We start from the raw sequence: 19151 nt of genomic DNA on the forward strand, positions 1-19151 counted from the left end.
AGAGAAGTACTACACACATCATGATTATAATGACAATACTTCGGGGTCACATAATATGGATGATGATTGTTAGGACACCTACGCCCGTATTCTCAAACATTACTATTATTGAGGTCTCACAGCGCGCGTGGACGCACAGGGCGTTACACGAACCAATCACAGAGCTCTATTGAACGCTGTGCGTTCGATTTGCTGCATCGTTTGTGAATACTAGCGTTTCTATTGCCAATACCCGAGAAATTCGATCATCTTTGTCAACCTTTTAGATAAACATAATATGATTATACAAATTAATTAAAACTCACTCACTGATTGACCCAAGTACCGTGAAAAGCAAACGACAAGGAAAACCATTAGCTACCAAATAACTACGAGTATTAAGAAAAATCCAAGACGATCCATCCAATACAAACGACGATAATCAATGTAATCTTTGTAAATAGCCGTGCGTGATTTTATTTAAGGAATTGGGCAAGGCTTTTAATAAGATTAACTTGGGGTCGCGCAAGGTTGAACATTAAGTCCGATGTTCTATTTCTTATAAACAAGTGAAGATTAATGACTTTGTATGAATCGTTTGGTTTGTAATTGCTGATTATAGTTGGGTGACTGGAAATTTTCTTTGAGTTTTCTACACGCCATAAGCCTTAATAATTTTGTATGAACTACCTAGTCTTGTTAGAACCATGATGAAATAATGCGCTTTTGTTTATTTGATATGAGACAATTACCTATTTTCTTATAATAAAAATAATATCTCACCCTACTTCTAATTAATTAAAATTGAAGCAATTGCTACGGAACTAATTTCTTAGTCAAGTATCTTCTAAGGTTTGAATCCCACAGGGGGATATTAGTGTGGTAAGAACCTATTTAGACAGCTAATCAAATCATTAATATCTTAGGTGCTCTCATCACTCAGTTTACTACTATTTTAATTATAGTCTCCATAGCATGAAATATTTGATTAAGTTTAAGCTTGTTTTAGTACTCCATTAGCGGAACGATATTATCTTAACTTGTCATGTCATGTTACTTTTGATGTTAATTTTTACACCTTGGTACCTAGACAGATAGAATAACAACATAGCCTGACGTCAATCGCCTGCAATGTAGAGTGCTACAACACAACTTGTTTTTTAAATCAAACATCATAATGCATATCATTGAAAACGTTCAAACAGCAATCAAACCAAAAGTGGATTAGGATGTTGACGAAAATAAAACCATAAATGAACAAAACGATAACATATCAGACTATACATTTTCGTTGAATAATCGCCTCTATAACAAGCAAATAAGAGACCACAGTGTTTATATTGACGAGCTGTCCGAACAAGACGAAAATGACCTCGCTAGATCACTAACGAAATATGCGTGGAAAATTTCTTTGACACTATTGACTTTAACTGGTCTTCACTTGGCCAGTCATGTCAAATCAGTCAAGTCTTTATTCTGAAACAGTATTCTTTAAAAGTATTACTTTACAATATTCAATATTCTGTTTATGATCTTAAAATAATAGTCTATTTCTTGAAAATGCTAACATTTTAATCTAACTCACTTATTATTACTTTGTTGTAAGTACCAGCAGAAAATATACATTATTTGAAAATTTCACTGGTATAAAATATCTGTCACAGTTCATAAGGTGCCTACAAGCTAACCAATACAGACTGATCAGCTGTTGTAATGTGATTACTAAGTTATTATTGTTCTGTTTGTATGTATGTTCCTATTCATATTCTCTTGCCTTCTGTTAACAATGAACATAGAAGACAGTATCTATCCTGTATTTATCTTGGTATAGGTACGTATCGTATCGCAGTCTATGCTTAACTGTCAATTGACAACGAATACAAAATTCGAAACTGTACAATTTCGGTCTTCTAGGAAGCGATCAGAAACATTGCGATACCTATTAAATTCAATTATCTATCTTAAACAATGAACCGTAATGCAATTCCTGTTTGATATACCTACTATCATTGTGAGTAATTTACTAAAGAGTAAAACTTCAGAATGGACATGTTTTATTAGACGTTTTACGACTCTTCAATTCGAGACCATTTTATTGCTCTGTGTTTGTTCTTGTTCGCTAATAACACAATAGAGTGTACACAGTAGAACTACTACACTTTTCTTTGCGTTAGTTAACTCATGTGACCAGTCCCCAATCAATCAATCATCAACATCATCTTAAACATCATCAGGTTGTTAAGTTTCCACTGCATGAGCACGAACCCCTTTAACTTTGGTAGTCCTGTTGTCCCCCCTGCTTGGCCCCCCTGGGGGAGCCAATAGGATTTCGAAATTTTAATCAATGATTTGAGGACTGTTGTCCCCCCTGGAAAAAAAACATTATGTCATATATTTTTATAACATAATTTATGAAAAACTGAAGTATTTAACTTGAGTGAATGCCAAATTGCCAAACTGAATACCTAAACGTTTGTCAAATAATAATTACCATTTTGATAGGTGTTGGAGCCGGTATTAACACCTACAAACTTAAAATTTGGCAGTTAGGTTCCTTATAGGATGTAGACATCCGCACCTTAACATTTTCTTCTTCTGCCTCTCCTTATCCTGTTACATGGGGTGAGCTTTCATAAACACCCGTCGCCATTTAAATATATCTTGGTCTTGTTCGTGGAGTCTCAATACTTTCATAGCCTTTTGAACACTCGTCATCCAGGCGAACGAACCCCTCTAATTTACCAGAGGCAAATGGAGGATAAGTCCTACTTTATGAGATGATTGATTTGCCAGATGGGTTTGGGAGGCCTGATATTTGCTTATTTGTCTTATAGTTGTATGGGTCTCAATTTTTTTTGTAGCTACCTTTAAATCCTCAGTCTCCCATTTCTCCTGGCTCCTGTTAGCTTCTAGAGGTAGTTGGTTTATAGAGCGAGCAGACGTCCTGTCTGATATCGTTCAATTGGGTCAACAACTGACAGACAAGGCAAGAGTGATAAGGATGATTCCACAGGAAGTCCTGGATATGATTGCTTCATTGATTGGATGGAATGGACAACATTGGCTTATCTAAATTGATAAATTGAAGCGTGGGTATACTATTGATATAAATACACAAAAACTGTTCTTTTGTAAATACATACTCGGATTCAGACCCGGACAAATATTATATGATACAAAATCAAGTGGTATTCAAATAAACATGATAACCACTTCCTGCAAATTACGATTTTCATTAACAATCCATACATTAATATTTAAGTACTTAATTGATTATCCACCCACAAGGTGGACCAACGACCTGATGAAGGTAGCAGGAAGGCGCTGGATGCAGGCCGCTCGCTACCAACCGTGCGATGTGGAAGTCTTTGGGGGAGGCCTATTTTCAGCAGTGGACGTTCTGTGGCTGAAATGATAATGATGATGAATTGATTATCCCAGAGATCTTCATGAGTTTACCGTGTCTATTTTCACTGTGTTGGTATTTTTAAGACTTCGTTCCCAATGATAAAAAGTTCACCTATGAAAATACAATCTGGAACGTCGTCTCTGTCAAGGACATCTTTTATTTCTTCAGTGGAAAATCAATGAATGTCTTGTCACTGGAAAGATAATTTTGGTACTGTTGTATGTTCATAAGGGCTACCTTTTTTTATTTACTATATTTTGACGTCCCACCAGTGGTATAAATTTTATAAAATATTATTGATTTTGATTTGACCGTGCCCCAAATAGCAACGATTTATTACATCGTAGTTATATTATTCAATATTTTCACACTTTTTCATCCTTATGTGTATTAAATACTTACATATAAATCCTGAAACCTATAAAATTCTTGATATACTCGTAGATTTATTGCTTCGTCTTGAAGTTAAAAAGAGATCAGTTAATACCTAGGTAGGTATTAACTGATCTAAACAAGTAACTATAAAAACATAGGTATGTGTCTATAGTTACTTGTTTGAAATTAATAGAAAAATTCTCAAAAGCAAGCGAAGTAGACGTAAATGTAACATGTAAAGCCGTTTTATTCTTTTAGTAGAGCAAAAATAAAGTGTGTGTTTAAACTTAATGTAAAAGGACATAAAACCGCAATAAAATACAAGTAGGAACATGATAATAACAGAACAACAAAGTTGCTGTATACTTTTTGCACAGCGTCGCGTGAAATGGTGCATTGAGAAGAAGGAAATAAAACAAGAAAATTGTTAGGCAAATATGATTGTATTTTCTAGCGCGCCTAAGTAAGTTATAATTGATGACACTTCGTTGATTTACAGCGTACAATTTGAAATGCCCCACAAACATTCATCATCATCGTCATCATCATCATTTCAGCCATAGGACGTCCACTGCTGAACATAGGCCTCCCCCAATGACTTCCACATCGCACGGTTGGTAGCGGCCTGCATCCAGCGCCTTCCTCAGGCTGCTACCTTTATCAGGTCGTCAGTCCACCTTGTGGGTGGACGTCCCACGCTGCGTTTTCCTGTACGCGGCCTCCATTCCAGAACCCTGCTGCCCCATCGGCCGTCAGTTCTGCGTTCTATGTGCCCTGCCCACTGCTACTTCAGCTTGCTGATCCGTCGGGCTATGTCAGCGACTTTAGTTCGTTTACGGATCTCCTCATTTCTGATTCGATCTCGTATGTTCTTGAAAAGTATGTTACTTTCGATTTTAAATCGTCATGCTTTTCCAAAGAATTGTGTTAGACACTATTTCGAAATTATTTTGACAAGTCTCAGAGACAAACTGTATATCTTGACTAATAAACTCAATATGATGTTAAATATAGTCAGATTAAACTATTTTTGTCAGATTGACAAAAACACTGGCGAGACGCCAACGCGACGATTTTAACGCTGCATTCATTGTATTGTCATTTGTAACGTCATAAAAATTGAAGATCTTGTTCCTCGTTGGTTAAATATGCTTGTGTTACTAAAGCCCGGTCCGTGAGCACGTAGAATTTTGTCCAATGACCCCAAGCTACCCATCCTTATCGCTCGCTCGTAATTATATTGCTGTCGCGACTGTGCGAGGGGCGCCCGCAGTGAGTGTACGAGCGCGACAGTAAGTAGCTTGGGGTCATTGGACAAAATTCTACGTGCTCACAGACCAGACTATAAACGGGACTATTCCCACCTCTCGTTTCCACCACTGCAACTCCTGTGTAGCCAGGCAGGATCTACAGCTTGACCGCCACAAAAACCCAACCAATGAAGGTCAAGTTTGTCCCGGGGGAAAGTTAAACTGTTATTGGACCCGCAACGAAATTAATCAGAAGAACATAGGAGGAGTTCGAAATTAAGGTTCGACTTCCCTCCATTGCAAAGCGGATGACAGGTGACAAAAAAAGGTTTAAAACCTTTAAGAAAAGATTATGCACCACGGACAATAAATTAAATTAAGGGGGCCAGAAGACCAGACTATAGTGGGCTTACCTTAATAGTCCAGCAGTGGTACGGTTGGAACCCGCGTTCAGCTCATAGCAGACTTATCAACTCGGAAAGGGATCAACAGCGTATCGCCTTTCGCAAGCTGCCAGGAACGTTTACGTTACGGTACGGACAAGTAGTTAGTATGTGTTGTAGTATGGAGTTTTGTACAAATAATTTATACTGACCGCCTCGAGTTGATACGGTTACGATCCCTTTCCGGGTTTCCTCGGATCTCGATTCGGCCAGTCTGAGTCTGACACCGACAACTTAAGACTATTGTTTCTTTAGTATACTGTTAAAATGTAGGAAAATACAAAACATACAAATCCTACAAACATAATGTGAAACTATGAACTCCGTCAGTTTATAACATAACTCGTGAGATTCTAAACTAACAGTGGGTGAGGTAGGTTAGATTGTAATCTAACTACGTCATATTATAATCTGACGAAATTCACAATTTTACGTTGGTATAATATTTATCTACTACACAAGATGATAATTACTGTTATATTATCATTACCAGTATCAGTTTTGTCGTTATTTAAAAAGTATTTTTTGTCAGAATTTTTCTGTACGTAAGTTGAGAACGTAGCAGGCATTTTTATTAAAACTGTGCATTCTGCATTGTTACATCCGCGAAGCAATTCATAACAGCTGCTACAGTTGAATATGGATACAGCAACCTTACTGCAGTTAGTTTAAAACCAAAATACTAAAACAGCTCGCAGAAGTGAAGGCCGATGGGGCAGAAAATTTCTCTAGTGGCGACAACGGGCCGGAAGACGTAGTGTGCGCAGAACCCTCACTAGGTGGACCGACGAACTGGTAAAGGTCGCGGGAGGTGTCTGGATGCGGGCAGCGCAGGACCGATAGTTATGGAAATCCTTGGGGGAGGCCTTTGTCCAGCAGTGGAAGTCATTTGAATTAAACAAATGAGTTCGCATTTTTTCACCTTAGTCGCCTCTTGCGACATCTACGGGGAAAGAGGGTTTGGTTCTATTAAATGTACTATTCTTTTGCCACCACAAGCTATATTATGGTTTAGCTAAACACTGTTTACAACAAAGCAATATCTCGAAGCTATTTGCCTAACGCTGCTACATAAAAATTCATTACACCAGCGACCTAGTTCAAACAACAATTCTTAGCGAAGAAAAATGTTGTTCAAACTGTACGTAAACTTAGTTACGGCGTTTGTGTTTTAAACTAAAAATGTAAATAACTTCAACTGAGTGAGTAACTCTCTGTTGAATGAATAACTGCTGCGTTGGGACTGGAGTTGCTGTGGAAATGGTTTTTGAAATATTATCTTTTGTATTTTACGGGCGTATGATGCATATGCGATAAGGGTGTGCATATTTTTATCAAGTGTATTTTGTGTTTTTAGTGCACGAATTCCTTGAAGGCCCTTTCCCATGGCAATTCATTAGGGGATCCAGTGTCCAGGAGCAAACTGGACAGTCGTGTAAATTCGAATCCCAAATTCGAATGGATCGTTTTTTTTGCGAGACACTGCAAATGACATTCTGCAAAACACAGTTCCTGCAAATAACGGCATGTTAACCCATTAGTTCCCAAACTTATTTGAGACGCGCCACCTTTCGACCATACAAAAAATTCCGCGCCCCCTCCCACCTCCAGTCAAGATTATTTATTGGTCGTATCGAGCAGTCTGGAATGCATTCTCTCAGTGGTCGCAGGTTTTTTATACTTAAGTACACAGATGGTCCGCGCTCCCCTTTAAAGGTATTTGCGCCTCCCCTGGGGGGCGTGCCCCCCACTTTGGGAACCAATGCTTTAACCCCTTCATCTGGGCTGGTTAAATAAATCTATAATGGACTTGGAAATAAATGTCACTTCTTACAGTAGGGTTGGTAATTCGATTCCTATTTGATACACTCACCGGACCCACTTCTAAGTTCTAATATTTTTTTGATATTTAGCATAGCAGGAGGGTTTAACATTAAAACCTACTAAAGGCAAATCTAAGCCATATAAAGACTATCTTAACAACTCCGTGATTCCTCTCGCTTCACTTCGCAAAACCACTAACGCTAGATGAGAGGATACTTAAGAAAATTAACACACGATATCGCGCACTGAGCTACTCGTGGAAACTAAAATACATTAAGTAACTAGTGAGTGCTTAAAGCCTAGAATATGAGATAATTGCATTTATAATACGAAATATAGTATACTAGCAGCTGCCCGCGACTTCGTACGCGTGGACCTCGTTTTACCCCCGTTAGATATCATGTTGATAGATGGCGCTTCACGGCTTCCCCCGCATGAATATTTACGAACGTCAAAAACAGTAGTTTTTCTAGCGCTGTAGATGATTTTAACCAATGACGATAGATGACGATTTTAGACACGTCTCATTTTATTTATTGAAATGTATGTGTCACATATAAACAATAATACTGTAAAGTTTCAACAAAATCCGTTCAGTAGTTTTTGCGTGAAAGAGTAACAAACATCCAGACGTCCACACAAACTTTCGCATTTATAAATCAAGTATTATGAACAAGTGAAATAATAAAATTAGAAACTTAAATAAATTAACTGCCCGAATCACTTTTCTCTGATCGTGAGTTAAAAACAATGGTAAATTAGTCGATCAAGTATTTTTTTAATCCACAACGAGGAAGCTCTTGGCCTGCATCACACCTGATGGATAGTGATGATCAGGTTTAAAGTGGAAGCGAGCTTCACCTGGAATCCTCAAACATACGAGTAGATTAACCTCAATTTACGCTTTATACTTCTATCCTCTCATAAATCATTATTTTTACCTTAAAACAAAGTAAAATATATTTTTATGGCGGCTAACATTCAACTATTGTACGATGGCACTCAGACTTAATTTTTTTTCAATTATAAAAGACCGAAAAACATACCTATTGAATGAATTATGTAAATCGAATTTTGAGTCATTGTTCAAGTTTCCTCGTGACTTTAACACCACGTGTTATTTTCTATTAAACCCATCAACAAAAAAAAAATACAAATCAAAACCGATCAGAAATAACATCAAAACTTGTACCTAACCAAAACAACAATGAGGGTTTTCGCGTATGAAAAAGTGTGCACGCACACTGCAATAATGACGCTCGAATTGCTCGGATCAAACTCCCCGCACCCCGCGCGACCTCGCCCAAAAATTGGTGGGGCGCGTCTTCGTGAATGAAACGATCTGTAGTTTAGTTAGACTTACACATTTATTGTTGCAAAATAGTACCTACTCTAACTATACAAGATGCTAGTATTTAGCTTGATATACCGTCTACACATAACAGTACTGTTTATGTCTTCATTACGTTAAAACCTTGCACAAAAGATACATTATTTTAAGTTAACTGACGACAATTGTATAGAAAAATGTGTGTTGCGACTTTAAAGTACCGTTTACCGTTTGCGAGAGCATTCTTTCCGACAAGTCGTTTAACTTGGATTTATTATAAATAACTGAAGTCTAAATTGTTTTCTATTTTCGATAAATTTAACAGTGTCTCGAGTATTTTATAACAATATACTTTTTGAAACATACTCGAACTCAGCTGTGAAAGGTTAAGATGCCATTTCAACTATTTTATGATGGTATCATTTTTATCATTTTGATTTTGTTATGTAACAATAACAGTCATGATTCCAAAACATAACTCCACTAAATAAAACTCAAGTTTGTTACTTATTAACACAAAACTACAGGATCGATTTTGATGAAACTTTACAATATTAACTTGGAGATAAGCTTCTTAAGACTATTCCCACCTCTCGTTCCCATCGCTGCCACTCCTGTGTAGCCAGGATCTACAGCTTGACCGCCAATAAAAACCCAAAAACAATAAAGGTCAAGTTTATCGCCGGGGAATGTTATACTTTCATTGGTTCGTTCGTTCGTTTCAGCCAAATGACGTCCACTGCTGGACAAAAGCCTCCTCCAAGGTTTTCCACAATGCACGGTCCTGCGCTGCCCGCATCCAGGCTCTTCCCGCGACCTTTACCAGATCGTCGGTCCACCTAGTAGGAGGCCTGCCCACGCTACGTCTTCCAGCCCGTGGTCGCCACTCAAGAACTTTTCTGCCCCAACGGCCATCGTCTCTACGAGCTATGTGCCCCGCCCACTGCCACTTTCATTGGACCATACAATTATTCATAAGATATCATACATAGAGGAGGATACGATCTGCTTCAGTCCAGTGTAAAGAGTGGGCAATAGCTTGTATATTATATCAGTAGCATAGACCTTAGTTTATGAAACTCTACTATATCCATAAACCAAAAATAAGCCACAATATTTCTCTTTTTGGGATTCTATGTAACATCACGCTCCAAAGAGTTCTTGCGCGAATTTATTCCCGTTTTATCCGACGCTGTAACTTTTTATTCATTCCCTTAAATCTCTTTTACGCCTCCTAAAACGTTGTCTAGCCTCCTCCAAATCATTTGCTTCTTATAAGAAAATTTGGGGGTTTAAGGGTAAAGTAAATAGTTTCAGTAGGGCCCTTGTACAGTCAGCATCAAATAGTTCGTGACACCCAAAGTAGCCAAAAAGTTCGCAACACGTCTTTGTTACAATGAGGGCTATCGTTTTTATACTTAACAGTTGGCACCCCTGGCGATTGACAGGACCTTACTCTACAGTGGAGCCATCTTGATGAGTGCAAATACGATAGTCCTCCTACCACTTTAGCGCTCACAAGTTGGCGCCACTGTCTTCTCTACTAGCAAGTGACAGGACCTTACTCTACCTACAGTGGCGCTAAAACGATAGCCCTCATTGGAATAAGGTTGTGTTGTCAACTTTTTAACCACTTTGGGGGTCACGAACTATTGGATTTTTTGATTTGATTTCCAGGTTTGATTTCACTCAGTTCTGAATTATGAAGCACTACCTTTTGGCTTAGCCCGCGTGTAATCTATCACTGAATATACTTTGTCGTGCGCATCCCTGTTTCAAAAACCGGGATAAAAACTATCTTATAACCTTTGACGGAACTCAAATGACCTCTATACTAAATTTCATCCAAATCTTTTCTGTGGTTTAGGCGAGAAAATCGTAATAAACAGACATAGTTACTTTTGCATTTATAATTAGTAGGATTATGCTCAAAACCCGTGTCAAAATCAAGCATAGACTTAAGACGTCGAGTAGCTTACCACTGCCTCAAATAATAGATTTTCTATATTGTCTAGTTTCTCGCAGTTTAGTCTTAAGCTTTAATTCGTGAATTTTAAAAACAGTCAAGTAAAGAAGAACGGTCACGCCCCATATAAAAAAAACCCAGACTCGACAGAAACGAGACATATCTCAGTTTTATTGTCTTGTCTTAATTAGTTAAATTATATATTTTTTATATTCAAAATCTATGTATAACACCAAAATATTACCCTTTGTATTTGTTCAGGCGATATACAAAACTAATACAAAATGCCTATTTATCACCAAAATTGGTAAATGTATGTACCTTAATGTCTATTACAGCTGCTAAGGAATGTATCTAGGTGACCTAGAGATACAGCCGGATTATACAGGATGGTTATACATATGAAACGATAAGTGATCTCACTCGATTATTTCTAAACTATACAAGATATCGAAACTATTTACTGATTCTGAAAGTGCTTCACGAGCTCTTTCAAATGGTACCAATAATAGGTTACAGATTATGGAAGCTGGTAACATTGAATTTTTGGATTTTGTAACTTCTCGTTTCCACCCTGTATAATCCAGCTGTATCTCCAGGTCACCTAGATACATTCCATACCAGCTGTAATAGACATTAAGGTACATACATTTACCAATTTTGGTGATAAATAGGCATTTTGTATTAGTTTTTGTATAACGCCTGAACAAAAACAAAGGGTAATATTTTGGTGTTATACATAGATTTCGAATAAAAAAAATATATAATTTAACTAATTAAGACATGACAAAAAAACTGAGGTATGTCTCGTTTCTGTCGGGTCTGGGTCACAGATGACCGTTCTTCTTTAGTTGTGAAATTACATTAGATGCTGACAAATAGTAATTTCAGGAATTATATTTAGTAAAATAAGTTAGCTTGGGTGGGATGCATAAAATTGTTCTTGGAGAGCAATTTTACAAAGAATAAATTATTCTTTATGCCTTTTTCAGGAAATAGTTTTATAGCAGTGAACTACTGAATGTCCTCCATTTGTGACAAGAAAGCATTTTCTTCATAATAATCGCCTTTTTCTATTCCCATCACGTATAGAGGATTACGCGGGATCATCTAATTCTATCGAAATGAAATTTTCGTATGCGTCGAGGAATCTGTATTTTTTTATTTGCACTTGAATTTGTTTTATTATCAGCCGCAAATTGATTTTGGCATGAATTTTATTAACTTTTCTAGAAATAGTTTTGCACGCAGGATTGGGAGCTTAGACTTCTTCAAATGAGGCCGCTTTTCAGTAAAGTTTTTGTAATTTTACAAGGCGTACTCAATCGATTTACGAAAGTTTAAATGTATAGGTACGATTAATTTAAAAGTCTTATCAAACACTAGCTGACCGGTGAACTCGTTCGTTCGTCGTACCTACAAACAAATCTTTCCAATTTAGAATAGGTACCTATTAATGAAGACAAAAAGGAAATAATATTACTTAGTTATCTTGCAAAAATCATCTTTACTGGAAATCTTAAATTAGTAGGAAAACATTCTGTAACAGATACTCCGTTTATATTATAAGTTTCATTTCGATGTTGTTTGATAATTTTTGGTACAATTGATGCATCTTTTGATTCTCTAGCAAAAAAACATACTGAGAACCGCCTAAAATTTTTTTTAAAGAACAAAAGAAAAAAACCTAATTTGTGAGCTAATATAACATTTTTGAATGAATAATTTATTAGAAGTGTCCTTTACAAAATCATCTTATAGAGGTTATTTACCCTCAATACTTAGTAATCTTAAAAACATCAAAGATTTCAAACCTTTGCCTTTCAAAGAGATGAGATTATCATAATTTGGCCATTCAAATAACTTATTTTGATATCAATAAACATTGTTAAATTAAGTGTGCACGATTCTAATTGAAATTAAGAGTGAATTTGTCCTATTCGTGTGCATTTATTTCATTTGTACCGCTTGACTGGTCATGTAGAAACTTCCTACTTCTGTTGTGTGTGTTGTTATGACTGATGCCAAAATGATTCAATCACAAGCATTTGCCTTTTAGCGATTCAATTTTAATAAAAAAGTTAATCACAGAACCAAATTGTGAGTTTTAACCAAGTTTTGGTCGTCCTTTGGTACGGGACTATTCCCACCTCTCGTTCCCACCACTGCAACTCCTGTGTAGCCAGGATCTACAGCTTGACCGCCACAAAAACCCAACCAATGAAGGTCAAGTTTGTCCCGGGGGAAAGTTAAACTGTCATTGGACCCGCAACGAAATTAATCAGAAGAACATAGGAGGAGTCCGAAATTAAGGTTCGACTTCCCTCCATTGCAAAGCGGATGACAGGTGACAAACAAAGGTTTAAAAACCTTTAAGAAAAAGATTATGCACCACGGACAATAAATTAAATTAAGGGGGCCTATCTTATGAGCAATTAGCAACTACCTGCCAATAATATTTTTCACAAAATCGCTTAAAAGCACGGAAATTTTTCCTTGTCGCGACAAGATCGGTGTAATAAATTGCGGAAACAGATGTATGTTGTATTGAATTAAGCATTATATCACGTTCATGTTTCCAAAGATCACACTCCCACAAGATATGATGGGCAGACTGCTCATGACAGACATCATCAGTGGAACACTCGCAAAAAGGAGACGGAACTAGTTTGAATTCGTGAAGTTTATGTTTAAAGTTGCCATGTCCCGTGAGGAACTGCGACGAGCAATGGTCGATTTCTAACCATCGCCTAGTTAGACGTTCGCGTACATTCGGGAAGAATTTATATAAGTGACGTCCTTTGACTGACGTATCCCATCTTTTTTGCCATTCATTAAGTAAATCTTCTTCAACGACTTCTCGGGAATCAAATAATCGACTTATTTTAGAACGATCGCGGCTATTTAAGAAATCGGAGGTTATATTTTCCCTTGATGTGAAGTACATAGCCGCACGCTTTTGTACCTCTAAGTCGACCGGCAGTACACCAGCCAGGACTGGCAGAGCCTCCGTGCTCACAGTTCTGTAAGCTTTGCAAAGAAAAATCAATGCAAGGCGTTGACTTTGGAGTAGTTTCCGTCGAGCGGCTCCTATAGTAGCTCTGTCAGCCCAAACTGGTGCACCATAGCAAATGGAGCTTAAATAAGTGGCCGAATATATTACTCGGAGGATTTTAAACGTTAGACCCCACGTCGAGGTTGAAATGTGACTTAAGGCATAAAAGTTCTTTTTAGCTTTTTCACCGATCTGTTTAATGTGCTCGACAAAACTAAAGTTTTTCTCTAAAATTAGTCCGAGATAGCAAACAGATTCCCGTTTTTTAACAGTTATTTCATTGAATTTAATGCGAGGCAAAACTTTAAGATTACCTTTTAATAGAAGCTGATAAGTTTTGTGAGGGGCAAACTGCAAACGATTCCTGTCTCCCCATTGAGATATTAAATTCAAGCATGTATCCGCTAGATTTTCAAGCTTTGATCTAGTGTCAGCCTCTATTAAAAGGAGACCGTCATCAGCGTACCCGGTTAACGAACAGCCTTCGGGTAGTGGTAATGCTAGAAAATCATCGAAACCCAAATTCCAAAGGTAGGGCCCTAGGACCGATCCTTGGGGACAGCCGCGCGTGAGCACCTTTGATTCAGCATGATGGCCGAGTTTTAATTTAGTTGTACCGTTACAAAAGTACGAGTGCAGTAGTGAATATATATTACTATAGCATCCTTCCAGTCCTATCCAGTCCTTTGGTAATGGTCCTTAGGAATCCAGTTTCACTAGCTCGTGATAAAGTTTCAGATTCATCATCATCATCATTTCAGCCACAGGACGTCCACAGCTGAACATAGGCCTTCCCCAAGGATTTCCACAACGCCCGGTTGGTAGCGGCCTGCATCCAGCGCCTTCCTGCTACCTCCATGAGGTCGTCGGTCCAGTTTGGTCGTAATATTCAATACGATGGGTATCTGAAGCTTGATTCTATTCTTGAGCCAAGATTCACGCTTGAGAATCATTTCAGTTCACATCCCATGAATCTCCATAAGCATCTAACATTGGTTTAACCTGACTTTCTAAACACGAATCTTATTCATATTTTCATTATCAGCTCCTGTTTTGTTCTTTAAAGATTTACTATCTGGAACTCCCTTTGTCTGACACTTGGGTAATCAACTAAGGAATTTCTCCTAAAGTTTTCTAAAAACGAGAGATCTATCAGAATATCTGTACAAAACATGGTGACCTAAATGTGAACTAAAATATAATGTGTGATCGACTGTATATTATATTTAGCATTGAGGAAGCTGTGTTTATAATCTCCAACTCATATCAATTTCAAATCATGAAACCTGATATTGAGGTTTGGGAATTGGGTGTCTTATCTCCTAATTATGTTCTGAAGCCAAACAATATACTGTGCCAATGGAAACCGGTATATTGATATGAATTCGCAATAAATTTTGAGTTAGCTTTTGCCCGCGGCTTTCAAAGGGCTTAGTGTGAGTTGACATCAAACGTAGTCACTAGTGAGCGCGTAAAAAATGACATTAAATGTATGACGGATTGTACAGCGCCCCTAGCGGAAACTTTCAAGAACTAAAATTTTCATATATTTTTTTAACGCGCTTACTAGTGAGGACGTTAATGTAAATTCATACTAAGTCCTCTGTTTCAGTGTGTCACAGGAAATCATTTACTTAGTTATCGCGTGGGTGTCCCATTACGTATCTATTACTTAATTTCTCAAACACAGTAGAAGCTTGCCACAGGAGGAAAATAATTTAAGATATAAATTGAATTTGACATTGAATACACTGACATAATATAATCAATGCAAATTCCATGTAATTGACATTAACAATTATTTTAAAAATAAATGTTTATTGACAATAGATAAATATAATTATCTAAATAAATATTGTAAAAGACGAATAGCGAATTCGCTATCATATTTTATTAAATATTTAGCCATTAATTTGGCTAGCCAAACTGCTTTTATTGAGCAGAACATGGATGTTCGACCCTTGGAATCTGTTCCAAATCATAATTTAAATTACATCGTAAGACAATAGAGGATAACTCTGGCATACAAAATTCGGGTACAAAGAAATTTAACGGTTTTAATTTAGTGCATCAAAATGTACAAGGCTTCTCCGGCAAAGACTTGGAAATTGAGTTATTTATCCAAGAATTGAATATTCATGTCTTATGTTTAACGGAACATTGGCTCAGGCAATATGAACTAATGCTGAGCATTAATAATTATAAGCTTATTAGTTCATTCACTAGAGAGTTAGCTATTCGTGGAGGGTCACTAATATTAATCAATGATAAATTAAAATGTAAAGAGCGTAAAGATATTGTATCTCTCTCTGTCGAGCGAACTATTGAGCTGTCATGTGCAGAACTGGACGACTATGTTATTGTATGTGTATATAGACCCCCATCTAGTAACTATGAATTATTTGAAACCACAATGGAAGAGGTACTTAGAAGAGTGTGTAATAGTTCAAAGAAAGTAGTTGTATGTGGAGACTTTAATATTAATATAATACTAAACTTTGCCATCTATGTATATTTATGAAGTTGCGGTCTTCGTCAGACAAAACCCAACATTATTCAGAAGTCATCACAGATCACGCGACAAGAATTTAATATGTAAGGATCCTTATAAGACAACTTTTTTTGCTAAGAATATTGTAGGCATGGCACCTAAGATTATAAATAAATTACCAAAAGACATTAGATTAATTGAACATCTAAATTCATTTAAAAAAACTTTACTGACTTATTTAATTAATAAATGTTATTATAATATATCTGAATTCTTTGACGATAAATCTAATTAGTTTATGTAACTGCCAAATTTTATTGTTGTCTGACAAATTGTATGCTCTTTGAGCGGAACATAGTGATACTACCTAATGTAACATGTCACCATTTTACCTATGATTCACAATAAATGATTTTGTATTTGTAATAGAAGATTCCTCTCTTTCAATACGGTTTTTAAATTTATTCAAATCTTTTAATTTGTTAAATCTTTTCTCTGAACCAACTAGGGTGACTCCAACATCAGCTACTTGCTTAGACAATATATTCTGTAACTGCTTAGTGCTAGAGAAATCAATAATAAATTTTGTTAATTTTGATCATTGCGGTCAAATAGTGTCATTTCAACACCATTTTGTGCCATCGAGCAAGGAAATAGAATATAGACCAGTCACTGCATCCCAGAAAGACAAATTTAAATCTCAAATATCTAATAAGGTCCCACTTTTGCATTATTTTAACTGTAGTATAAATATTTTATATGAGCAATTATTTGAATTAATTAAAAATGAGTTCAATAAAACTTTTCCTAAGAAAACAATTATTATTAAAAACAATAAAACTAAATTCAGTGACTGGGCTACAGTAGGTATTTATATTAGTAGGAAAAAAATGTTTGAATTATATGGTAGAAAAGCCTATAGTAGCGACCCGGACTTTATAGAATATGTAAAAAAATACTCAAAAGTTTTTAAACAAGTTTGTACCATGGCAAAATCTATTTACATACGTGACAAAATTAAAAACTCTGGCAACAAAATTAAAGCTACTTGGAATTGTATTAATAAAGAAACTTGTAGAATTATATCTCGGGATGACACATTCGCATTAAAAATTGATAATAAGTATATTAAATGCAATGATAAGGTAGCAAACGCATTCGAAGGTTACTTCTCAAATGTACCAATCATAACAACAAGCAATCTTAATTCATGTTCATATCAGGCAATGTCTCTTCTCGAGGGTTGTGTTGATGTTTGCAATAGCCCATTAAAATTTAGACAAATAGACCCCATAGTTATTATAAAAACTTTCAAAGAACTAAATATAAAAAAGACAGAGGATATATGGGGCATATCAACAGACATAATAAAACCCATCATTCCTCTTATAGCTCCCCATTTAGCTCATATCTTTAATGAATGTATTAACGAAGGTCAGTTCCCTACCCTGATGAAACATAGTAAAATCATACCATTATTTAAAGCAGGAGACAAAAGTGACCCATCCAACTTTAGACCTATATCGATACTACCTGCGCTCAGTAAAATATTTGAAAAAATTATTTTCAATCAACTACTGTCTCATTTTAACTTAAATAAACTGTTTCATGAAAAACAATATGGGTTCACAAAAGGGAAAAGTACGACCGATGCAGGGGTTGCTCTTATCAAACACATTTTCGATGCTTGGCAGGAGAAAAAGGATGCTATTGGTGTATTTTGTGACTTATCGAAGGCGTTTGACTGTGTTGATCATCAAACTCTGTTATTTAAGCTAGAACATTATGGCGTATCAGGCAAGGCCTTAAGCCTATTACACTCTTACCTCTCAGACAGATTACAAAAAGTAAATATTCACGGAACTAACTCTTCGGGCGCCCCCCTAAAAATGGGAGTGCCCCAAGGCTCAATACTGGGACCATTGCTCTTTCTGATTTATATAAATGATCTACCTTTTTATTCAAAGGACCTTTGTGAGATAGTATTATTTGCTGATGACACTTCTTTAATTTTTAAAACTGACAGGCGTCAGGAAATATTTGACGACGTGAATAATGCTCTTTCCAAAGTATTAGACTGGTTTACAACTAATAATTTGCTATTAAACGCAAAAAAAACTAAATGTTTAAAATTCACTATGCCTAATGTCAAACAAGTTAATACTAATATTACAGTAAATAATGAACGCATTGAACTGATAAACTCTACTGTCTTTCTAGGTATTACCCTAGACTGTAAATTACAATGGGGCCCCCATATTGCTGCCTTGGCGGGAAGACTTAGTTCAGCTGCCTTTGCGGTGAGAAAGATCAGAAACTTGACTGATGTTGAAACAGCAAGGCTTGTATATTTTAGTTATTTTCATAGTATTATGTCTTATGGTCTTTTACTGTGGGGCTCAGCAGCAGACATAGAATCAATTTTCATTTTACAGAAAAGAGCTGTTCGGGCAATATACGGTCTTAAACCACGTGACTCGCTTAGAGAAGTTTTTAAAGAAATCAATATATTGACTGTGGCTTCGCAGTACATATTTGATAACATTATGTATGTCCGTAAACATATACATTTATTTACTAAGAAAAGTGACGTCCACTCATTTAACACGAGACATAAGGATAAACTTGCTGTTCCATCATTTAGGTTGCATAAGATAGGTAATTCATTCTTGGGGAAATGTATTACCATATTTAACAAAATACCACACAACCTTGTCGAATTGCCAATAAACAAATTTAAGATACATATAAAAAATACCCTTATGTCCAAAGGGTACTACAAGGTTCGAGACTATATTGATGACAAGGATGCGTGGTCAGTTCAGTCTGCACATATTTGATGTACTTAAATTTGACTATTCTTACCGTTAGATAATTCCTGGCAATAAGTGGTGACTGAGTTTGTTCCGGCGTTTCTTCTCAGCACTTGCCATATGTTTGTCTCGAAGCGCTGGTAGGGCCCAAAAGATAAGGAGACATGTAAAGTGCCCCATAAGGGCTACCTTTTCTTTTTTTATTATTTTCTATTG

General features: G+C 36.4%; 1 protein-coding gene across 2 annotated transcripts in view; it reads left to right on the plus strand.

The window, feature by feature from the left end:
- The window catches only part of LOC135083714 (octopamine receptor beta-2R), a 195766-nt gene that overhangs the window by 8899 nt on the left and 167716 nt on the right, over positions 1 to 19151 (plus strand). The gene's annotated exons all lie outside the window — the stretch shown is intronic.

This window comes from Ostrinia nubilalis, chromosome 24 (genome assembly GCF_963855985.1).
Source record: "Ostrinia nubilalis chromosome 24, ilOstNubi1.1, whole genome shotgun sequence".
NCBI classification, from domain to species: domain Eukaryota; kingdom Metazoa; phylum Arthropoda; class Insecta; order Lepidoptera; family Crambidae; genus Ostrinia; species Ostrinia nubilalis.